The sequence below is a fragment of the Pseudomyrmex gracilis genome, unplaced genomic scaffold, assembly GCF_002006095.1.
Source record: "Pseudomyrmex gracilis isolate BER0280 unplaced genomic scaffold, ASM200609v1 scaffold_67, whole genome shotgun sequence".
Lineage (NCBI taxonomy): Eukaryota > Metazoa > Arthropoda > Insecta > Hymenoptera > Formicidae > Pseudomyrmex > Pseudomyrmex gracilis.
This window is the reverse complement of record NW_018020651.1, coordinates 400,279-426,205: the sequence shown is the minus strand read 5'-3', so window position 1 is coordinate 426,205 and position 25,927 is coordinate 400,279. Positions and strand designations below refer to the sequence as shown.

The 25,927-nt window shown below is 41.9% G+C and overlaps 1 protein-coding gene across 1 annotated transcript in view; it reads right to left on the bottom strand.

Annotated features, from left to right (window-relative positions):
- LOC109854486 (transcription factor Sox-3-A-like) overlaps positions 1 to 25,927 on the bottom strand; it is a 277,431-nt gene that overhangs the window by 211,498 nt on the left and 40,006 nt on the right. Inside the window, exon 3 of the transcript XR_002250222.1 lies at positions 17,364 to 17,409. The gene's annotated coding sequence lies outside the window, so the exon portion shown is untranslated. The remainder of the gene's footprint in view (positions 1 to 17,363; positions 17,410 to 25,927) is intronic.

Genomic DNA, 25,927 nt, shown 5'->3' with positions numbered 1-25,927 from the left:
GCGGGAGGGGAGGGGAGGGAGAGGAAAGCCGGGGAGGAAGGTAGGTATCGGAGGCAGAAAAGAGGGAAAGAGAAAAAGAGAGGAAGAGAGAAAGAAGAAGAGAGGAAGAGAACGAATCAAAGTAAAGTCGTTGAGACTCATTGAACTGGAAGTAACCGACAGAGTGCCTTCCGCGCCCCGGCGCTACTAATCTTATGCAATTACTTTACAATTCACTTTGCCGGTTGGCACTCACTACCAATAGAACAATCTCTGAAATCGAGTTACCCCCTCGAAAGTTTTCAAGCCCTTCGCTGCCCTCGTCCTCCGAGTTTTGGATAGCGCCTGCCGATCTGTGTTTAGGATACTCCCGATACTCTTCGAGACGCGTCTTTCGCTATGCCGTTTGACAAAGAAATCGCGTAAGTCATTTTTTGTCACGATCACCGTAAAAGAAATAATGAAAGAGAAAAACGAGAAACAACTACATCAAGTTTCCAACATCATCTCTCACACACACAGAGTTCATGCTTGTGTCATGTACAAGAAATATTATTGTTTTTAATTACTCTCTTCTTTTCACTGCCGCAAATACGGCTTTTACGTTATGACATTTCAACAAGCGCGATTATGGTTGTTTCTGTATTGTTCTCGATTTAGTCACCGACTAATCATTTCGAAGCGACCATCTATGACGAGATGACTCGCCGTAAGCGCCGTAATTGTCTCGTAACAGTGCACTTTGTAAGCTCGAACAAAACAAACTTCGCCATATGGAGCCACGTTGAAAGAGAGCGATACGAAAAACGAGATGGGAGAGGAGGGGAGGAAAAAAGAACGCGAAAGAGAAAGAGCTCATCGGTGGTATATGACTCTAAAGAGGAGGTGCAGGATCGTGCCTAGGGTTGCGCGGTGCCCGCGATCGAGATACGCCCATGTAATCAAGAGAATTAAGGGGACACCCTGCCCCGTCCGCCCCCTCGGTGCGCCCCCGAAAACCCGGCGCGCAACGATATGGTGAGCCGTGATTAACTTTTCGTCATTCGCTCCGCGCCCCATTCATTCGCCATTCATTCGCGTCCACACGGATTACGAGCGCGCCCGCGTGTATGGGCGTGCGTGCGTCGAGGAGGGACGACGAAAATCGCGGATCAGCAGACCGAACGACGGGCGCAACGGCCGATCGACTCGTTGACTATTTTGCGCGCCGGCCCTTTGCAAGACCCGTTCGCTCCGCGATCCTAAAATTCTATAAGTTGAGCGCTTGACGTTCAGTTCGTTTTAACTTCGTATTGCGCATCGCTCGATCTGCGTCAAAAACCTAAGCTGCTTTGATTCAATATCTCTCTTCTTGTTAGAAATTAATTAGCGCGAGTTTTCTTTAGAAGAATCCGCGATTTTACATCGTGTTACAATTGTAACACACAATTCGCGAGCAACTCGTTTTTTCTGTTGAACATATGTTTCTCGGACAATTGTTGAAACTCACTGTCAGCGAGCGACGGCTATCGACCAATTATTAAACCGCGAACATCTCACGCGTCGTTGCAAGATATCGCGATAAAATCGCAAAACCTCTGCGTCCCACTTTAAAAACGCACTCCGTGACTCACCGCCTTAAAACCACTCGGCGACAAAGGACGGAAGGGGTTTCCGCCCTCCTCGGTCCAAGATTTAATGCACGTTGGTTATCAGAGTAATCACAAGACTCACCCCACGTCCTCACCCCGCCGATTTCCTCGACGTCCCGCGCTCACGGAGCGACCGTTGATTGAAACGTTCTGATTGCATCCCCCAGGGGGCGGCATGCGGGTGCCACATGGGGGTGATCGCTGCTCCGGCCGACCCCCTCTGTGGAACGTACCCACTTATTTGGTAGTCTAATGTCTAATACGGATGTCACCGTGACGAGGACGTTGATGATGTCGACGGCGGCGGGATCGGGAACAATGCGACCCCAGAAGAGTCCTGGATTTGCGGCTGAGGAGGCGGATCCTTGCGTTCTGTTTGTCGCGGTTTCTAACATTATTTTCGACGCGCTAACGTCTTTACTGAGAGCAATTACTGGCACTTCACGTCTCCGCTCGTTTGTACATTTTATCGCAATATTGAATAAAAAGGTTTTAACAACAAACAAGCAACGTATAGACGAAGATAATCTAAAACTTATCTATTGTGTGTGCGTCATTGACAGTCTTCAACAACGTCGACAATCTTTAACGTTCGCGCCGCGAAACTTTTGGAATACGTAAAATAAAATTTTTACAAAACGTACATAACTCACGCCGCGGTCATCACCAAAGATCTTTATCGAACATATCATACCGTTAGTCGAGAAAAGTGTTTTTTTTTTTTTTTTTTTTTCCGATGGGAAACGTTTCGCGCACGATGTGTGCCCTCTTCCCTCCCCCCCACCCCGTAAGAAAATCGAGAATGCGCGTGGCGCGAATTGAAAATTCGCGCCGAGATAAAACGAAAGCGAGAAAAAGCCGAGGGAAAGAAGCCGGATCCTTAGGCAATTTCTCGCGCCCCTGCCGCGATAAAGCGTAGCCATGGCGCGCGCGACCGCCGAGAATACGATGGAAAAGAACGCGCGAGGAGGAGGTGGTTGAGGAGGAAGAAGAGCCGAGTCTCTCTCTCTCGCGAGAGAAGAAGTAAGGGCGAATCTCTGGCACACCGGGTTCCGAAAGAGGATGGCCTATCAGCATATTTCAAAGATAAGCCTGCCCACCCTTCCGCGGCGGCGACCCCACGGCCGGGCCATCAGCCATAATAACAATCCGATATGATTACGCCATAATCGTAACGCAGCCAGCTGGGCCGGCCGAGTGGGGCGAAATTACGTCGGTGAATTGAGATACCGTGTTTACGTCTTCCAAAGTGCTCGCATAAACAAAATTAAATGACTTTGAGAGACCACCCCATCTTCTCTCTCTCTTTCTTACCACCACCGGCGCGACATACCGCGCGTTAACCGCTCGCGCTGTGAAGATATAATAAGTGAGAAGACATTTTCGACGTAGCGAGGATCGCGTCGCGAAGAAAGGGGATCGATGAATTTTATATGCGAGAAATATATACATCAAACGCGGAGAATATAAACCACCGATTAAGGATATCCGCGGCGGCGTATCGATTAGAAACTCTCCTGCGTGTGATTTTGAGATTTAATTATAGATAAATAAATATATTCAAATGGGGATTAATATCGAATCTAAAGAGAGTTTTGATCTGTTAATACTGCTTGTACTATATTGAAACAAAAAAAAAAGAAACCTCGTATTACCGAACATATAACAGATAACAATTAACTGCAAATTTGCTAAAAAAAAAAAAAAAAAAAATATCCTGCAGACAATGCGAAGAGAAATATCCTGAATGTGTAAAAAAAAATTACAATTTGTCGAAATTGGTGTCATGTACTTTGAAAAATTCGTTATTTTTTTCTCTCCTGGAGAATTCATTAAAAAACCCGTTATATATCAGAAATTGCGCTGTTCACGAATTCGCACCAACGCGCACTGTACGGACATTAATTAAACGTCGAAATGTCGCCGGTGGGTTTGGCTAGCGAGATGGCTTTTCACAAAAATAATTAGTCGTTTGCGCAATAAGTTACGGACCGGAACGTTTAATAAACCAACGTGGGCTCGTTACGCTCGTTGACGCAAAACACCGCCGCGACATCGGCACGCGGTAAAATACGCCAGCAGCGCGAACGCGCGCGTTTCTCTCTCTCTCTCTCTCATCCTCTCCTCCTCTCATCTCCACCCTCTCTCTCTCTTTCTCTTTCTCTCTCTGTTTCTCTCTTTTTCTGTCCCGCCTATAACACACAATGCCGATACGTTTTTAACGATTCGCGTCACGAAATACCCGGTGCTGGTCGCACAATGCGCCGGGTCGCGTGTAATCGCGATTCCATTCCGCGCATAATGCCCAGCGGTCACGTCGACGCGACGCGACGCGTCGTGCCGAAATCGCGGCGATTCTTTCGGTCCCGCGGTACACGTTTAATCGTAATTTCGGCGCGCAGCAATTATCGTTCGTCAAAAAGTCAAACTGAGGCACGCCGCAGCTCGTAACGAGAGTCTATCAAGCGCCACCCAACGCACGTTAATATCCGAACGTTCGATGTGCGCGTGTTGTGTATCCTGTCAACCGCGAAATAGAGCCGTAGACATTACACACAGTGTACTATCGAAAAACTAGAGAAAAATAGCTGATATCACAACTCTCAAATTTATGTTCTCCTCCATCTCAAACGTGGATTTATAGAATGTTTTTACTTTTTTTAATGTTCGTAATTTTTTTGACTGGCAATTTTTAAATTTCTGAAGTTTGAGAAAAAAATTCACAGAGACTGGAACGGCAGAGAACGGCAGAGACGTTAATGCCTTTACATGAAGTTATATTTATCATTAAGTTAAGATATTATCGAAGCATATAAGAGTTCAACTTTATGTGCAAAAGTTCACAAACGCCTCTGTGGCCCTGTACGAGACGTTAAACCGATTTCGAAGACAGAGAAATCGCGCGGACTCAAACCAACCTTCGTTTGGCGTCGACGTTCGACGGGGCTTCCCGTCACCTCGGGAGTTTCCCCGAGGAAGTGGAAGAGAAGAGGTAGGACACATAGGAGACGGCTGTGCGGGATATTCTGGATCTCTCCGAAGATCCGGACAATGCGCCCTCGACGTCACTCTCGATGCTCGCAATGTCGTCGGCGAGGCGCGACGAGAGGATGAGGGACTTAGAATCCGGGATAGCAGGAGGAGATCGCTCGACGAGGCGTAGAAAAAGACGAGGAGCACCACGCGGTCGCGAGTGATGGAAAGCGATAGAACCGATCAACAGTCAGCTGACGAGGAACGAGCATAATAGCGACGAGAGGGCGAAGAAGGGGGTGAGAAGAGAGCGGCGGAGAGGCGAGGCGGAGGAAGGACTCTCACTTTCCTGTCGGTAGTCGACGATTCGGATTGTCGATGGAATGCTAAACGACCCGGAATCGTTGAATCGGTATTGAGTCTTCTCTCTCTCTCTCTCTCTCTCTCTCTCTCTCTCTTGCAAGTTCTCTCGTCCTTTCGTCACTACTTTCTATTCCTTCCAACGATCGTCGTCTATATAATTCAACCACCCTCGACGTATCGCTGATTCTGACCGGTATGTTGTACGAATTTGCCTGATAACGATAACGATTTGCGTATCAAGATGCATCGGGAAGTCCCGAAGAAATAATGAATAGATATTTACTCGAAAATCTGAATGAAAAGCGATCGAAAAGTGATACAAGAGATATACGCAATTTTAATCTTTAAAAGCTATACGTTGATTTAAATAAAGTTTTTAAATATTACGTTTATTATATATATGGTTCTTCGAACGAGAGGGAATATAATCGATACAGCGTAATACAGCTCCGTTGCGAAGTGACAACGAACGGATGGAAGCATCCAGCTACGCGATTATTTGTGACGGGAAGCGAGAATCTCTCGACCCGCTTCCTCGCGCAAGGCTACCACCGCGATTCACATCTCTCTGCGCGTCGTCCTACTTCCCGACACACTGCCCCCCTTCTCCTTACGCCTTCCGACACGCGGCTAGCCCTGATGACGTATGCAAGTCGCTCTACCTGCGGGTGTGCACGCGAGATTGTATGCGCTGGGCGCATGCGTTGACTGCGTGTTCTGCTCACTACTATCTGAGCTGTAGTATCTGATGACCCGCCCAGGACTGCATATGACAGCAACAGCGACCGCGGCAGCAGCGGCGACGACGGCCGGGAAACGAGGACTTCCAGAAGCCACCGCTGCCGCCGCGACGGACAGCGTTGAGGGGTGGATAAAGGGTGGCAAGGGCGAGGAGTGAGCTGAAGAGAGGGGGGGGGAGGAGGCAGTAGAGGCCACGGGGACGGCTAGGGAAAGAGGGGCAGCAGTCTTCATGTCATGCACTTAAATATGTACCGAGATAATGCCCGTCGAGAGGACCTACGGGGCTCGCAGGGTTCTCGAATGGAATGGAGCGTCCCGGAGTGTTTCAGACAGTTTGTTTACCACCCGAGTGTCTCTCGCCCTTCTCTCGCTCTCTCGTTCTCTCTCTAGGACCGCTTGCACTCTTCCGGACGATTGATATATATCTATGGATGTTTAGCCAAGCTACTTTCTCTCTTTCTCTCTCTCTCATTAAAAACAGAAATTAAAAAAAGAACATGAGATGATGAGCTGATTTTTCTGCCACTGCTAATTGGAGACAAGTAAAACAACTTTAGAGTTACGTCGATCTTGTGATTGGAAAAACTACTTGAAATACAGCAGAATTATTCGCACATATATAGTGGAATTCAATGATTTTTATTTATGTTATTTTATGTACAAATATATATATATATGTAAATGTTGTGTTTATGTCACAAAATAAATCAACTTTGACTTTGAAAAGTTTTAAGATATTAATTCTTGTTTTTTTCTCGTATCTCCGAACGCGACCTATCAAAACTTTTTATCGTCTATACTGCCAGTCCGCGATACGTTAGAGGGTAAAATGTAGCATGCGTGGGGAATACGGAGGCGAGACAACGATAATCGATATTCTCGCGTGTGTATGCAGAACTCTTGGACGAATCTCGGCGTATGTATCGCGTACGCGATGTCGAGCGTATGTGCATATGCTAATGCAAGAATAAACGGTTCTATTAGAAAAGCCAACAAACGTTCCACTCGATGAGCGCGGGGATTTGAATACATAAATACTCGAGTTCCTGGTGGACGCGCGCGTGTGTATACAGGCGAGGGTATGCGATCTGCATATGTTTAAGACGATGGAGGGGGTGTGATGTTTTAATCTAGGGTCGGGTACGCTATTATTTCTAGTAGCAAGCCTAGTGGTTCCTTTCTCTCTCTTCCATACATAATAAAAAACCATACGAATATGATATAGTTCATTTTTATATTAAAAGCAAATTAAAAAAAAATAAATTACACGTGATAGTTAGAAAATGAAAACAAAAAATCTAAATAAAAAAAACTGCAAAATAAAAATTTCATTGGTAATACTTAAATGAATATCCAACTAACGAATTTTAATTAATTTTTAATAAATTTTACGTGTCGTAATACAACTTTTTGCGTTATGAAGATGAAGCTGTGACCATTCGGATATCTTACGTACATACAAGCCATATTTGATCTACAGAAAAAGAGAGAGAGACCAACCAAATTCTCAACGAATGTCCGCGCTATCCGGAGAAACAGTTTCCAAGGAGACTTGAACTGTCACCGGGCAACTTGAATTCCCTCCGTTCTATCCTCTCAACTTCCCCTCCGTCCGCTTAGAGTTCAAAACCCGTGTCCCATTGGTAAGTTACTTTGTCTAATACCGACCAACTTCGTCGATTTATCTCAAGAGTCGACTGCAGTATATATAGTACATGCCTCGCGATAAGATAATATTTCCAGCATAATTTGCCATGAACAAGAGATTATACAAGTTTTATTCTATTTTATCTACTTGTGTGTTATTCTCGCTTCTTTTTCAGATAGAAAAAATATTTTGAAAGAACGCGATTAATATTTTTTGTTAATAAATTATACGCACGTTTATTATCTCTTCGTACATAGTTAAATTTCTGCAAGAGAACATTTCTGAATTAAGTCTAATCTGTTTGAGTAAAACCCTTGGCCGGAAACAAAGGAGATGTGTTACAACCTCTGCAAGCGTTATCTACATAGATTACACGGTGTCTACATAAATTGCGTGTAAACAAACACACAGTGAGTTTATACATACTCACATGCAGACTATTACCTCGCGCGTGCGTGCCGTTTGTCTCATTATTTTTCCACCAAACCGTTTTATAAGCTACAATTAAAACCACACAATTCATTCTATTTAAATGCGCGAACGAAATAATATGTAATATAAAAAAAAAAAAAAAAAAAAAAAAAAAAAAAAACGACGACAACACCGCTATAGACTATAGAAAGGCTTCTGAATGGCGTTAGCAACGCGACGACAAAAATAAAAGCAAACGCGAATAACTGCCAAAGCTCAGTGTGAAGGGACACAGCGATATAATTTTCCAGGATGTGGCGGGGCAAAAGGGGTGACGCTCGGTTTTCTTGGCGGCCAAAAGGAGAGTTCTCCGTAACGTGGCACTCGGCTAATGGGTGTTGGGAGTCTTACAGCGACGACGAGGATGCCAGGATGCGAGTCACGGGTGAAAGGAAACGAGGGAGCGAGATAGCGTCGCGACGCCGAACTTTAACTCGTTAATTACCGGCGAGAGGGCAACTTCTTGCCAGGGCGCTCGAATATTTCAAACTATTGTGTTCGTAAACCCCTTGGGCTTGGCTCGAGCAAGGCGGACCCGTATATACGCGCGTACGTACGGCGGACACACACATACACGACACCCATACACACCGGTTTCGCATTTACGACGACGACCTCCTCTCTCTATGCCCGAGCGCAAACGTATAGACCTCTGTCGTCTCGCATTCCTTTCCTACGATCACCCTCGGTCTGCCGACGTCTCTGCCGAATGTCCCAGAAAGGCACCGGACTGCTTGTTGGATTGAGTCGAGAGTCACTGACCGGAGAAAGGGGTGATGCTGAACAAACTGAAGAAGTCGAGGAAGTAAAGTCGCGCGCAATGAAATAACAGCGAAGGAGAAGCGAAATATAAGCGCAAAAAAATACACCAAAATTTCCGTAATGCTTAGCGCACAATGAACACAGGAATTAATTCACAATCAAGTAATGCCGTACAAATTAAACCTAATAAAATCAAGCGTTCTTATACCCATAGATTCAGAAATTCTTATTTGAAAATTTTTCAAACTTTTTAATAAATAATGAAACTCAATATTGTTAATTGTATTAATTAATTATTATAAAAGTAGCAAATATAATCTATTGCTTATATCTCATACCATGTTACGTATTTACATCACGACAAAAAAGCAAAAAAAACACGTCGAGCTGCTCTTTCATTTGCATAGAAGATCCGAAAAAGTTCTTGCATTTGCGTGTGAGCATTGCACTTTTTGTCTCAACTATTACGTAGCTCACCCTCGTGCTTAATAAGCCCGTTGTGTCTGCGAATGTGAACCGACTGTGAGTGAAGTCAACGTGTCGAAGGATCGTCAGGAACAAGATGGATCTTTCGCTGTGGGTGGAATCCACGCTTCCGTACTCGCGAAAAACGCGAAAACAACGCGTCGGTTGTCGCTCGCTTGCTCTTCACGCCCACCCGCGCTCGTTATCCTTAGCTTTTCTCCACTCCCAACAGACAAGCATACGTGACAACGCGACGGGGCTGAGGGCAAAGATGGGAGAAAGAACGTCGACGATCCGGCAGATACGTCCTTGTCAACGGGACGAGGCTAATGGACGGGGCGCGCGAGAAAACGCTCTATACGGTATATAGAACGAGGCACAGTCGAGGTTGAAAGGGTGCAACCAACGATTAACAACCGAAAGAGAGAGAGGAGCCAAGGTATCGTCGAGAGCGTTGTCACCGTCTGCTGCTTTCCCTTTTCTCTTCTCCTCGCATCGATGCAGCGCCGCATCTTTATCGCCCGTTCTGGTGTCCTATCTGTGTCTTTTAGTATCGTTAAACACAGACAAAGGAACAAATCCTATTCGGAAACTAGATACGATTAATTCAGTAGAAACACGCACATTTAGATAAAGAAAGTAACTACAGCTGTTAACGCGCGCTTATCGTTGAATATTATCTCACTGTAACATTACATAATTGCCTTTATACACTCTTTTTGAGTACCTTCCTTTAAAAAAATTTTCTATCAAAACCGTTATGTAAAAGATCCGGTACAAATCGATGTCTGCTTACGTTGCAATTTTGCTCGCTACGAAAACAAGATTGTTCGTCATGAGGAGAACGCGTGTCGGTTGGCGGAATCGTGTGATAGATAGAGTCGCGTTACAAAGCGATTTTTATCGCTTTCCACGGGTCCCGTGTACGCGCGCGCAAGTCGAACCGAAGCCGCCTGCGAAGACGCGCACATGACGCGAGAGATGACGCGGCGTTTCTCTCTTTCTCTCTCTCTTTCGCTCTCATTAGATATGAAAACTCGCGCGTGAATTATAACGTTTAATTTACGCCGGACCTCGTAGAGACTTCCCCTTTCTTGCATGAACAAAAGGGCTAACGGAAGAAGCGGAATTGGGAAAGAGCACATGTAAAACACGAGATCTCAACTCCGTAAGATCAACAGAAGATTGTTCAAAAATAATTTTGTATTATTTTTACCACCAATAATAGCAATATGTGAAAATATATTATAATTGTTAGATTAGTGCATTTAATAAGAGTTTAATAAATGACAAAAACCGCAATTGGTTTTTGTGCCACGATCTAATATAATAATAATAAGAACAATACAAAAAAGATGTCCGTTAAGTTAGCTCTCCCCCCTACCAAAGAAAATCACATGCGCATCTACATAAAAATTAAGTGCTAATTAGATGCTAATTAGGTGCCCAATTAAAAAATTTGGTACTCGAGTCGTTTGGCCAAAAATTGAAATTGTGAAATGGGGGGCTGACTTGACGTCAAGGTGCCCCCCTGTATTAAAATTATATTTCCGGTAGAAAAATCTTCCAAAACTCTGCATTCTAATTAGGGGTGCTAATTAAGTGTTTTCACAATATGCAAAAATTATTACAGAAATATAACAATTAGAAGTTTTTTAAATATTATTACTTATTCGCGCGACTTTTAAAGTCGCGAGTTTAAAATCAATATCTACACAAACCGTTTAAGCACCTACTTCGAGATTTTATATTTTGATTCTACGATATATGACGAGTCTTCTGACGTTTACTCCGCTCGAGCACCTACTTTTTTAACTATTTGTTAACTCTGTTTACTCTCGTGCGCGTGCATCACTTAGCGACTAAGAGCGTAAAGGAGTAAACGTGGTTTAAAAAATTAAATGGTCGAGCAGAGTAAACGCCAAAAGACGTCGTATATCGTAGAATCAAGATATAAAGTCTCGAAATAGATGCTCGAAACAGTTTGCGTAGATATTGATTTTAAACTCTCGCGATTTTAAAAATCGCGAATACATAATGATATTTAAAAAAAACTACTAATTGTTATATTTCTGTAATAATTTTTGCATATTGTAAAAACACTTAATTAGCACTAACACTTAATTAGAATGTAGAGTTTTGGAAGATTTTTCAACCGGAAATATATAATTTTACTACGGGGGGAGAGAGCAGCTTGACGTCAATTTTCAATTTTCTGCCAAACAACTCGAGCACCAAAATTTTTATAAATAGAGCACCTAATTAGCGCTCAATTTTTATATAGATGCGAATGTGGTTTTCTTTGGCGGGGAGGGAGAAGGAGAGCTAACTTAATATAAGTACAAAAAAGTGTAAGACCACTCTAAAAATTACGTTTTTCCTGCGACACGAAACGTAATACCTCCACGAAGGCTGTTTACAAATATCAATTAAAAAAAAGTCTTTTTATCCAATTCAAGAAGCGGAAAAAAAAGTGTCGAAAAAAGCTACTTTGTGTTACGCGTATATAAAATTACATAAAATTACATTCGCCAAGTTTCGCGAGATTCATTTATTCCCCGCTCGTGAATGCGAGTGTGCGAGGGGGTGCGAAAATTTTCGCGTCGCGGAATACGATGAGTCGTGTTCACGATGCGTGTCGCGCGCCGCGACACCCGGAACGGGATCGCGCGCGCGAACACGCACGCGAGCACGCACAAGAGGCGCGTATGCACGGACCCGTAAGTTACCCTCTCCCCCATTGCATTAAGAGACGAGTCCGTCTAACCGCGTGCACGATCCGTCGACGTTTCCGGCCAGGAGGTTCACTCGGCGAACATAAGTGCGAATCGCAACACCGCGTTCCCAGAGGAAAGCTGTACACCTCCGCGTTGTCGTTACGCGCGACCCCCCCAACGTCAACTGGCACGACTGTTGAAAGTGGTTGAGAGAAGCGAGTGCCGTTGCGTGAATAATGTGCGGACGCGCATACTAATTACTACGTTTCCATTTTGCGCGCCCCCGCGCGACGACGACTCTGCTCGTCGCCACGCCGCGACGATCGCGTCCACGAAACAACGCGACAATGTATGGAACTTTAACCCTCCTACAATATGAAAGATATCTACGTGTGTAAAAGGTGCGAGAGACTTCTCTCGTGCGCAAACAGAACGTGTTTTGTAATTTTGGAGCTCTGCTCTTTTTGAAGTATTGTTGTACGACGTGTATGTAAAATAATCGAACCTATAGTTAACGTATCTTCACTGATTGGCACCGAGATTGATTTTTTTCTGAATGTTAACATTTTTATATGATCACTTTTCGCTTTACAGTAGAATTAATTTGGATGGCAACATTATTTTTTAAGAGTTATTTTTTTGCATCTCTTGAAAAAAAATCGACAGCTCTTTAAATGCCAATCGTTAGATTCAAAGTGTCAATCGTGGGGGTGTTTCACTCTATAAACAGCAAACACTTGAACACAGAAATGTGTACATCTAAGTGTGTTCTTTGCAATAATGATTAAATTTCGTTTTTTATTCGTTCTCTCTTCTTGTGCGTTTGTAAACGGGAGCAGCCTTTAATTAACATTTCGATTCTAAGAATAATTATACTTCCGTCACTCGTCGGTCGTGAAAATGAATATCGACGACGTCGTCACGTGGTCGCGTCGACGGATGCGTTTACAACGAGAGAAACAAACGAAGAAAAGAGAAGAGACAGACGAATCCGGAGGGGTTGAGGAGGGGTGTTCTTTTGTGCATCCCGCTTGCCGTTCGTATTCTGGTAATTAGTTCGTTTGCCTGTGCTAATTACGTTACCTTTTAATAGCGCACAAGAGAGATGTACCCTGCAGCATCTCCGCGAACAGACGCGCGCAAGCGTGCTACAAGTCGCGAGCTGAAAGACCTAACCAGCGTCTGTTGACGTTTTCGCTGAAACCGTCGAATCTTTTTTTTTTTCCCCGAAACAGTCGGAAGCGACGACAGAGAGAGAGAGAGAGAGAGAGAGAGAGAGAGAGAGAGAGAGAACGAGAGAGAAAGAAAGAAAGAAGGAGCGCCACCCCTCGCGAGCCACGATTTCGCCCTTTACGCGCACGTAAAACCTCTGCCGTTAAAAGTTCACACTGTCGAGATTATAGGCGAGAGGGAAGCTTGGCTGATCTCGAAACATCTCGTTCCGAGCGCGCGGAAAACATCGGAACTCGAAAGAACACAAAGGGACAGTCTGTTATGCGAGAACGGAATATTCTGCTATAAGTTTATTCTTAAATATTATAATATTTATCGCAAAATCTTAGTATGGGAATAATTACTTTCCGCACATGAGCTCGCAAAAAAAAAAAACATCTTGTGAAATCGATTCTTTTCGGCATATTGTTTTCCACATCGTGCTGTCTCTCATTTTCCTCCGTGAATGCTTTAACCTTCTTCAGACTCGCAATTAAGGGGCGTCGAGACGCTTCACGACGCTATGTCGCCCTTTTGCCTGTTATTTAATTGGGATGCGCAATTGAATGACACTCGATACACGGTATATAGCGGGAAAGAGTTGTTGTCGACTGTACCGGGCCTAACGACGGTATTGTGCGGGTTCCCCCTTTTGACTACTTCACCCTGTTTTTACAGAGTTTCCGCATTTATCCTCGGCGCGGCGAAGCAAACGTAAACTCACTACTTGCCACTGGATTTGCGCATGCGTAAACTTTGGAAAAAGTTTTCATACATTAATTAATTAATAACGCGCAATTAAATGAATTGTCTCAATTTGCGTAAGATTCACATATTGGATAATTAAAATAACGTATATATAAATAAAAGTAACAAAAAGCACATGTAAAAAAAAAAAATAATTAATAGCTGCTTCTTGATTTTACGTATTTTCGCTGTTCAACAATTATCCGCTTCGGTCACGTAAATGGCACCATCGCTGCGAGGAACATTAACATCCTTTAAATTGCATTTTCAGCGATCTGGCGCCATCCAATCTCAGCAAGGAAAAATGGAGATGAACTCCCCCTGAGACGTGCTAACAAGTCGCGAGCGGGCGGGGGCGTGAGCGAACGAGTCTCTTAACGAGATCAGCTCCGTGGAAGTACGCGGTGAAGCAGAGATTCGCGAAGTATCCGTCCCGGGAATGACGAGAGAGGCGCCCTTTGACACTCGGGCGCCTGTTAACTAGTGGAAGAAAGAAAGGTACCAGGAGAGTAGATAGTAAGAAGGAAGACGGCGCGCGACAGGGTGGGCGAGGGAGGAAACGCGGCGAGGCCGCGTCTTGGAAGACTTCCTCGAGCTCATTACGCCGACAATAATTAACGTTGCATAAAGTGTCGTTATGGAAATAACCGAGGAACCGAGCAGAACGGATAAAAGGGAAGAAGACGGAGAAGAGAAGATGCGGCGCGTCGTGAGAAGTAACGAAAAAAAAAAAAAAAAAAAAAAAATTGAGACGGCGGTGGAGTAAAACACACTATCCAGCGCGTTCTCCGCGCCGATGGAAAATGGTTTTTTCTATTGATAGCCTGCATCGCTTCGCGGAATATATCGTTGTAGCTTGTTCGCTCTCCGCCTGGTTTCTCTCGGAGAGAAAAATAATTCAACCGTCCCCTTTCGTCTCGCCGAGAGAGACGTCCAATTATTATATCTTGAAATATCAGCTAAAAAATTGGATAATGCGGTAAGACCGCGACGGATAAAAGACCGAGAAAGAAGATTCTCCGACGACGAGAGAGAGAGAGAGAGAGAGAGGGAGGGGGGAGTAACGGACGAGGGAGATCGGCACGAAGAAGCCTACGGGGGCAGCTTGCCGGGAAATGCAACCACCTCATCACGCACGCTATATACATATAATAGTCTACGTAGAGAGAAGAAACGAAACCACTGGCAGAAAACGCCAGTCAACGGCAGCCAGTATGCGGAAACCGCGACGAAGTGACACTCGTGCTGGCGCTAATTGGGCCCTCGAGGTGACGCCATCAAGAGGGATGCTCTTCCACCCTCCGAGTATGCCCCGGTCTCCCTCTGCCGTCTTCCTGTGCTAGCACCACTCTCCCCGCCTTCCCTCCTGACAGTGCCTTTCTATCTTTCTCATTCGTTTTCTTTTTCGTCTTCGTGTATTATATTGACGCGGTAGACGAAGATTTCGAAGATTTGTGCATCGTTGAAGAAAAGAAACGAGCAAATAAACCTTCATTATTTCTATCACTTTGTCTTACCAGTTTTGAACGTACATAAAGAAATTTCCATGTTTTTTTTCCTTAGTCGCTTCATGTAATAACAATACAATTCACTTCTTAATTTGGTTTAATTTAAGCTTTTTCTTTAATTTGAAGTTCAAACTTCAATTAATTATGACGGATAAAAGAGAATGCGCGCAACTTGCGCATTAAGTTTCTCCAAGTTTATAATCGCACAATCGACGATCTTTTATTTAATCTTCTTTGGAAGCTTACCCCGAAATAAATATATTATCATGCACGTCTTCACGTATCGTGATATTGCGAATAAAAGGATATGAGCGTGCGAAATCATCCATGCATATAAAAATTTCTGTGCATGAGAAATGAATAATGCAGCAAGCGTGAATAAAAATATAAATATGGTTCTGAATTAAAACTGAGATTTTCTCTCTTATATATTATATCAATAACACATAATTATATTTTATAATTATATAACTTGCGTAACAATTTATATAATTATAACACTTAAAAGCTTTCGCGAAAATGTACAACTAAGTATTAAGATCGATATGAGCCAATATGCCGGATATACGTGCAATTACATATATATTTTTTTTCTTTTTGTGTAAATTAACGTGTAAATTAATACATGTGGAAATTCGAATTAAATTTAATTCAAAAATTCACATAAAATGTTTGGTTTATATCTCTTGTATCTGAAATACTTAATTTATCTGATTAAAAAATTGAATAAATTTCCATTGCATAAAAAAACACTTTAACTAAGAGTCGATTTTTCCGGAATTTCCGCATTTCGTGTATTAATTTACACGTTGAAAAGAACAAAAATAAATATACGTATGACTGCACATATGTGCGCCATATTGGCTCGTATCGATCTTAATACTTAATTGTTACATAATTATATTGTGTGTTTGATTTTATCACTTACTTTTATATTATTCACGCACATAAAATAAGTATACAAAATTTAACTAAAGACGTCAATAATAATATTATTATTAAAGATGTCAATAATAATGTTATTTAAATGCACACATGTAACGTAGAGCAAACCTGTTACTCCAGAACTGCTCTTAACACTTTGTTTGACACCAAACCTTGATTTATTTTATTAATCTTAAATCGCAGTTATACTAATAGTAATTTCATTAAAATTGTCATATAAATTACTATATCTACAAAAACAGATATTAAAAATAGATATAATTAAACTAGATATTAAATTAGACGAAATATGAAGATCATCAAAACAAGATATAGAAAGATAAAAGTCAAGTAAATAATAAACTTGAGTAAAAAAGAACCAAATACAAATCCCGAATAATTAGTGTTGTGTGTAATGATATAACCGCAACAACCAACAGAACTTGTAAAAATAAAACATTGAATGTTGATCCTTCGTGGACAGATTTTAAAAGTGACAACTAGTTAGACAGACTGAGTCTATGAGACCTACGCAACTTTAAAATCTCTGCGAAAAATCAATATATTTTCAATTTTGTTTCTTTAAAAAGTTTGAACAATTCTGCATCAATCAAACAAAAAAAATAAAATAAAATAAAAATAAAAACATTGAAAAATCTTTAGTAGAAGAAAATATATAAACGTTTAAAACTAAGTTTTCCTGAAGACGTCGATGAGCAAATTCTTGATTGAATCTGGAAGACCCATGTCTGTCCGCAAAGGATTAAAAGAAAATTAAATGTGTAAAAATTCTATTATTTACAAGTTATAGATATTGCAAATAAACGTGAATTTTAATAATCAAACTGTGTTAAACTGTGTGTTAAGCTTATTGTTAATAAAGTCACGAAAAGAATCGAATTTAAAACTTGAAAACTGTCAAAGATAAATTCAAATGTCAAATTGTGTTTTAATTTATAAAGTGATGCTTTTTGATAAATATATATGCGAATAAACTTATACGCTTGAAGAATACAACATAATTTTAGCACACCGAGCTAAAAGCAGAAATGATCAATCTGTTCAAGTTTGAATTACAAATAAAAGATATCACACACACACACACACACACGAACAAGTTAGTTGTCTGTTAATCGATTGAAGGTAAATAATATTTCAATAGATCTGTATCGTTATGCAACTTAAAACTGTTGATTTAATGTTTTAAAGTCATAAACCTTACCAATCATCCGATACTCCATTTCGCTGATGAGTCGCAACAAGTCTACCTGAAACAATAGAGAGAAATGCGTATAAAAGTAACGATTGTTGAAGGTATTATACAGAGACATACGTTGGGGAAAAGGAGAATGCATAAACGGGAACTGAAATTAAGCATTATGCCAGGCATTAAGAGAAATTATCCGCGTTATACCCTGATCGTATCTTTTATGGAGGTTCGTAGGCAACCACAACGAGCGAAGGCGAAACTGCAAAAGGGCTGCAAGAAACGGGCCGACGACGGGGGACGGAAGCTCGTTGAATTTATATTCGCCGCTATACCGATATATAGGCGTATATATATATACGTATATATTTTATTGCGATATTCATACCGTTTACAAAGACGTCTCCCCAAACTGCCTCGTTAAATTATTTTACGACGCGATCGACCTGCGCGCCCCCTTCGACACACCAGAAGCGACGGCGTGAATGAAACCGAATGCGAAGTTATTGTGCACGAGAAGATGCACGATTTCTAAGAGCAGAAGCGATGATACAGAGATAAATATGCCGTGAAGAACCGAACTGCACTTTTGCGCGCGCGAAAGTGTCTCTTAAGAGTTGTGGAATATTACATGTTTCGTCATTTAATATGAAAATGAAAAGAAATTTTGTGTGAACCACTTATAATTCCAAAATCACTCATTTTTCAGACTACTGTAAAAGAATTCTTACGTTCACTTTCACTAATTTTATTATGACAATCTATGTCTGTTGTGACATCGGGAAGCTTTTAGGTCAATTTTCTTCGAAAAGCAATCGGGACACAAACTATCAAGATGTTCCACTCGCTAAGAGATTTTTCCTAAATAAGTCTCTTTAATGATTCAAAATTCACTTAAGATTGTGTATGTAGGTTCGCTACGTGAATTCACTGCGTAAGAGGAGAAGCACTACGAATCCCGTAAGGATTCGTACTGGATGAGAAAATCTTCTTTATCGCGTAAAACTTCGCAAAGAACTTAATTCTTTCTAGTTTCTTTTCTCATTTTCGCCGGTCAGCCTAGTTTGTGCGTCATAAAGCAGACAAATAATAATTGCGCCATCCCCCAAAGTATGTACGCGAGTGGACCAAACAGGGACAATATATCCCGAAGTAAGTTGCAGAAAAGGACGTCGTTCCTCTCTTGCGACAGACTCTTGCGAGAATAAAGTTTACCCATTTGCAAGAAGGGAAACTTTTATGAAGTCGTTATAAAGACGCATCATGCCACGGAAAATAGTTTTAATGTCTCTTTTCGCACTCTCGGAATTCCGTAGCGTTCCGCATCACGATTTCCTAAGTTATAAGGTACGTATTACATAATATAACTATTACTATAGTTACTTCTTTTTCGATATATCTCAAACTATTTTAAATTTCTAGCTTCAAATGTAATAAAAAATTTATATAAATTTTACTAAAAGAGAACTTTTGGTTCAAGAAGAGTGTGTGTGTGTGTGTGTGTGCGTGTAATATAGAAAAAACTTTATCTTGTTACAAAAAAATAAATAAAAAACACGGAAAAAAAGTTTTACTATTATATGGCCAGCACGAACAATTGTTGAGCAAACTGCTGAATATTTTGTTTCATCAACAAAAATCTCAATAGGCTTAGCAAATTTTTCTTTGCGCAATTTTTTCTTGCTGGCCATTAATAGCAAATTTTTTTTTGCGCAATTTTTAAGGCATGTTGGTTTTTAAACTCTCGCCGGAACACTTGCCAAGTGTACACGTGTCTCGATTTCGGAGAATTATACGTAGTTGGGACATTAATGGGGAGGGGGAGGGCATTCTAGTAGTGTAGAGCTGCCGAAATAAATGACCGGACGTCCCAGGCAGGCATTCATAAACTCGGTGACTAGAAGAGTGCCTTGCTCTAGTGCCTTTCGGAATTCCGATTGAAGAGTCTGCGCGAAAGAGAGAAAGAAGTAGGAGGTGACGATCTGAGAGAGAAAAATAAGGCACGAATAGAAAAGAAAAAAATAGACACGCGAGCGAGCGAAAGAACGTGACGGAGGCGGTGGATGGATCGGTCGTAACCGTGAGGGGAGAAGCTTCTTTCATGTCAGGATAGTGAGCGATCGACCGAATCGCAGGTGAGTGCCTGCGACCGCGTAGGATTATTTATATAAACGCCGAGTCACCCCCCTCCCCCCTCTTGGTTATTAATGAGAGGTACCGCCTCTTTCTGTCGGTGGCTATCGACGAGTTCCCTCGAATCATCCCCGAAGCAATGCCGGGGCTTATGTGTCGACGGGATCGGGTCACCAAAGGTGTCGATCGATCGACATTCTCTCGAAAAATGTCCATCCACGAAATGACTCGGCAAGTTCGATGATAAGAGTAATTAAGTTCTTTGCGCATCACATAAACGTTATTTCTTAACTTTTACATCTTCAATTTCCAAACGTATGTAAAATATATTTAGTTTTTTTCTAAATAACATTTTGAACTAAAAGCTCTCTCTCTCTCTCTCTCTTTCTCTCTCTCTTATAGTTTAAAGTAATAAAGTAATGAGATATTGCTCCGTTACGTGTAATAAAAATAAATATTCTAGTCTTCATAAATATTACATTTTACGTCTATTCGATGATGAAGCGTAACATCGCGAAAGATGTAACAATTGAAAGAAAGCAAAATTGGAAATTCTTACTTCCAGCTAAACACACAATGCGGTCAAAGGTACCGAAATAGTCATGACGATGACAAACTCCTATGTGTTTTGCCGACGTCAGTCGCGTGTCAGCCCTTTCGCAGCGAGCGTGTCTAATTCGGTCTTGGATTTCGAAAGTTTCGCCATACGTAAGCGGCGGTCGGGGGTTTGAAAATCTGTTCCGCCGCCCACACGTTTCTTTTTCGCGGCGCGCACTTTTAGTGCACGCTAGAATCCGCTTCGGAACGAGGCTAGCACACCTGCGTCTGGTTTCCTTCCAGCCATTGACAAGATGAGTGAAATATGAAGGTCCCCAAGGATGTAGCAGGGGCAAAGGACACCTGGATTTAGCGATCGTTCTCAATGAACGGACCCTCGGCCAGGGGTCGAAAATGGAGTAAAGGTCTGACCGGTTGCTTCTGCCTTTCTTTTTTCAAAACCACTGAGGCGAGTAATCTATCTCGAGGGACTTTCCGGTGACTTCTTGCCAAAAAGTAAGATTCTATTTTTAATCCCTCAGGAATGAGAGATCTTCTTGTTTTTAACAAGAATTTAGCTGTAAAAGATAGACATGTGCGCGCGCAAGTAATATAGATCATCAAGAAAATTTAGATATATATTTAAATACTGTGATGAGAATAACTTTTACGAACTCATCATACAACTGCGTCCAGTTTTATACGTATATACATATGTTGTATGCACAAAATATTCATTCCTGCATACAATTGTTACAGCATAAAATTTTTACATCTTATCTATAACTCCGAAAAAAAAAAAATGTTTTAAGAAACAATTATGCGACTATTAGAATTTTCACACATATGTATTCGTTTGCTTGTGACTCCTACTATACAGTATCTCGAATAGTTTTCAGAGATGGATACGACCATCGTGACTATAAAAGGGAGGTTTAAAAAGAAATCGTAGGGGGTTTATGGTGAAGACGGAGAACGCGCAGAACCAGGTGTCACGGGGCAGCTATACAAAGAAGTGATGGATGTCTGGCACGGCAACCCTCGTAACGTGGTCTCGACACCTCAGGTGTCACTCGGGATCTATGTCTCGTTATCTCGCCGATAGGAGAAAATAAAGCCGATTCTTTTTCACTCTATAAAAGCCGACAAATCGCGCGCGAAAATGTATTTTTACATCATTTATACGCGTATTATATCGATTTTAAATGCGCTCTTGGAATTATCCTATCCTACTTAATCATACAGAAAACACACGCTGTAACAATGTTTTCCCATATCTTTTCCATCAATGCGTGTTATACATTATGTAAGTTTGAAATATTTACTTGTCTAATGTATTATGTTTTTACATTTTTCACAAACCAGTGCACTGCTTCTTGTAATTTATCATTGTCTCCTTTTTCAAAGTTGGAAACTTGCACGTGAAAAAGAAAATTCGTCATCAGACGGACTACCAGAGGGATCCTCTTGGTTTACAATTATTTACGCTCCATTAATTCTCTACTTTTTGAAGGTTTTTTCCGCAATGAAATAATCTTGACTTGTTTCACGCTCGTTTTTCTTACCAAATGTCTTTGTTTTCCAAGACAACAATAAAGGTTGGTACGATACATTTGTCTTATTTATTTTTTCTTCTCGCTCCACCATCTTGCATGATTTGCAAGTATTATATTTTAGATATTTTTCTATCGGTTTGACGCATAGAAAAATAGGTATTATATTTCTCTCCACGTCACTCCGGAAGTATAAAAGTTAAAAAGTTTAGATTAAAGTCACATTACAGGAGCAAATTTTTTCTTTTCAAAGTGATACCCTCTCCCCCTTCCAAATCTGTAAGGTTGATAATATTCACTTTGTTAGATCCTAATACGGTTTCACTTCATCGAATTCGTAAGGTAGCGTAAAAATTGAATGGCCGAGTTTTGATCATCCGAAGGGATCTTTCTCCCTAGACCGACCCTATCTTCTTCGATCGGGAAGAAACAGGAGTAAGAATACTCGCGCGCGTGTTTCTTCGCACCTGGCACGTTCAAAACACCTCTCAAAGTGGGATCTCGCTTTCGTTCTCTTACACAGGACCTCTTGAGTCTTTGTCGGGCCACGCGCGCGCGCGCCCAAAGAAATATAAAAAAGATTAAAAGACAGATCTAATCCATCCCTTCTACTGACACGGCGGATCTGTTTACGGAACGACATAATTATATATATATATCTGTGTGTGCGATGAAATAATCATTGTTATAAACAAAAACTAACAAATAAAAACAAAACTGTTAATAACATTAATATCTTGAATATTTTTTTGCATTTAATTCGCAGCGTGAACAAGATACTCGCGAAGTATCATTAAGAAAGCAACGTATCATTGTGTAAAATTACTCGATACGTTTATCTCTATCTCACACAAATGACATATACTTTGCGAAGAAAAAATAAAGAAAAAAATGCGGTTGGCGTGGGCATCAACAACGCGCGCGTGATTCGCGTAAAGAAAGCGTTTTCTTCCTCCGCACGGTTCGGTGGCTTCTTTTTCGTTGGGATAGGTCGTGTCGGGGGCACCTCATTTCCTTTCGAGTTGTCGGCAGGGGATTCGGTTCCACAGTGCGACAATTCTTCCTCTCCCGCGCCCGATTTCTCCACTCACCGTGGCCCAGACCGACAATAGAGATCGTTGGTCCACCACGCGTAAAATCTAGTACGAACGTGAAACATGGAGAACAGCGAAAGATAAAGAAAGAAATAGGGAGAAAGTTTGTTATTTTCCGGAAAAGTTTTGCTAATGAGAGTAACAATACCATATATAAACAAACTATTAAAAAACCAAAAAAAAACAAAAACAACGAGAGAGATTATACTTAAATCAAAACACAATGACACGTTTTCTCACCTTGCTTTTGTCGACAGACGTGTCACTAAACGCACGTTTAAAGCGTGTAATTCACGTTGCGTGTACCATAGATCATAAATAAATCAACGCATTTATCCCCATAAAAGTGAAGCAAGAATATAGGCCATCATTTCACTCAACACACAGATATTCAGTTATTAAATGGTCCAGAATGAGGGAAAGAAAGAAAATCGACGATCTCGAAAAGCAGCGAGACAAAAAAAAAACCTGAAAAAGATTCTTTCGAAGGAGTCAAGAAATACCATTCATACACCGCAGACCAAAATCGCCATTGAGAGACTTCGAAAGAAGCTTGCCCCGAATGACCATACGGAAGCAACGAGCTACATTATATTTCACAAAGTGCAAAGTCAACAAAGTATTTTTTGACCCATTGAAATAGTGTATCCCTACCTGCCGCGTTTATTTACAGTACAAATTACCTAAGAGTTTGTCATAAAGAATAATATCGATATTATTCGATGACTTGTTATAGCATTATGTTTTGTTTGCATTATACGTCCTTCGCTATTCAATTCGACCAGCTTAAACGTTCGTATTACGGAGCAAAACACGTGTAATGTAACAAAAACTTACATACGTTACAAGTAAGCTGAACGTAAGCATATGAACGCGATATATAATTGAAGTCAATTTGATTGCGAAGAAACTTGCCGTATTTGAATACAAACCTGACGTGGTAACGCAGATCGCTATATCAGAATTAAAACAAAAAAACAAAAAAAAAACAAAAAAACAAAAAAAAACAAAAAAACAAAAAAGTAAGAACGCACAAATGACGACATTGAATCTAAAACGGGGGAGGGGGGAGAGGGATGAAAACGGGCTACTGGCATAGGGAGTGAATGAGAGTGACCTTGACAAAACATCGCGGCCACGAAGTGAAGCCGTTGAGCCACGAGAACAAAGAGATTCTGTCGTCCTTTGTCAGACGATGTCCCTATCTCCGTCTGCCCATCGTTCTCTTTCCCTCTAGACTTTTATCTCCTCCTCCTTTCTCTTTCACTTACTTTTATCTACGTCTGTTTGCCACTGTTCGGATTATTACGCCGTCGCTTTCACCGTCTGTCGGCCATCATTTGTGTCGCGTCCATACCTTTGCTCTCATTGACTCGCTATTTTGAGAACAATCGACAAACCCGGCAAAAGTCTGATAGATTTTTAGATTATTGATATATTCACGACCATACTATAGATACAGAAAAATGCGTGTAAATAAAATATATCTAATTAATAAAATGCAATTCGAAAATGAATTATTGTTGCAAGTTCTTGTGTGTTATATGTAATTTTTACGTTATTATTTGTTATATTATCAGTTAAATGAGATTAAATCTTAGAGTAACCGTTTCATGTATAAATATTGCCGGTATGAAAAAAATCAATTAATATAAAAATCGATTCAACATCGGTTCGTCGGATTAACCTTTTGCAGTTGGTCTGATTGGGGAAGGATGACCTTTAAAATCGATTTTACCACTGACCTCTTAATATCACTGGTCTCACCATCGGCACAATTAGATGTCGCCGGTCAATTATGTCAAAGTTCACGTTCGCGACGAAATATACTCGCTCGAACGTAATCGAGCAGTAATCAAATCGATTATTGATTGAAAATGTCAAAAGCTCCGGTCAGTTTTCTCGCGATGCTTCTGCTGGACGATTTCGTGGAAGAAGAGAAGAGAGCGGAAAATGCTAAGGACGTGAAGACACGCCAGACCTGTCGATATCAGAACGGCGACGTCCCTCGTACAACAACATCGGATGACAGAAAGAGGGACCGAGGGTGGAGGGACGGCAGTAGGAAGAGACAGAAGAGAGAGACAACAGAGTTGAACAAGTTGGAAAAACACTTAAGCGGGCAGCTAATGCTTTTATCGCGACCCTTGATTCTACCCTCGCCTGATTTTCGGCGACAAATCAAGGCGCTCGTCCCGCCGGGAACGGTAAATACGTTTTTCGACGCCCCCGCGTGAAATAATGCGTGCACGCACGCACGCACGCGTGGCACGCATAGCGCACTTATGGCGGCGCGACAATACGCGCGAGCAACCGCGCGCGCCACCGGAGGGTGAGAGACGAACCGAGTGGCGGAAGAATGGCACTTTATTAGTGTTTGCAAACGACGTTCCACCGTCGCGCGACGTCCCCCGTCTTGAACGATTTATCAGACCAAGACAGCGTCGTTTCGTCTCGCTAAAATGGCGGTACTGTTCTTGAGTAAAAAGATTTATCACGCGTCTAGAATTGTAGCTATAATACTGACGAGCGTAAACCGCGTGAAATGTAACACGTTATCGCAGATGTCTGGTGCGTGTGATATTTTTCAGATCATTTAAATACGCGCATTAATAATCGAATATTCCATGATAAACAAATGTCGGTTCTTAGCTTTTGAATGATTGGAAATTAGCGCGTTAGCGTTTATAGAAAATGTAAGATGTAACGAATATCGCGTTTTTGACGAAATTGGTGCAAGTTCCAATATTGCTAGCTCTTCTTGAACTACTGATCGCGAAATCGTGGAATATCTCTAGGCCGATGCTCTCGTTGAAACAAAATGCCCGAGATCACACTGTTCCGAGGTTCACCGCAGCAGCGACGATGGCAGCACGTACCATTCCGGGAGACGCGCATCACCCCCGAGAGTTTCAGGTTAGCAAGAGCTGTTCTATAGACTCGAAGTAGGCGGCAGAGAAGGTAGGGGGGAGTTGGAGCGTAGGGACGCGGAAGGTGAAGGGAGAACGACGACGGAAGAGCAGGAGCAGGAGGAAGAGGAAGAGGAGGAGGTGGAGGATGGAAGCACTCCATCGCAGTCCGTCGCCTCGTCCAGAGGGTGGGAGTAGCCGGCGGCGGGGTGGTTTTGTCTTCCTTCACCCTCTCTCCCGTACACCCACCCTCGGAGTCTTCCGAGTGCGCTTGCGCTTGCCGAACCACCTCCGCACGAGCCACCCTCTTCCTGCGCCGGCCTGTTCACCCTTCTATCCCCCTTCTCTGCCGC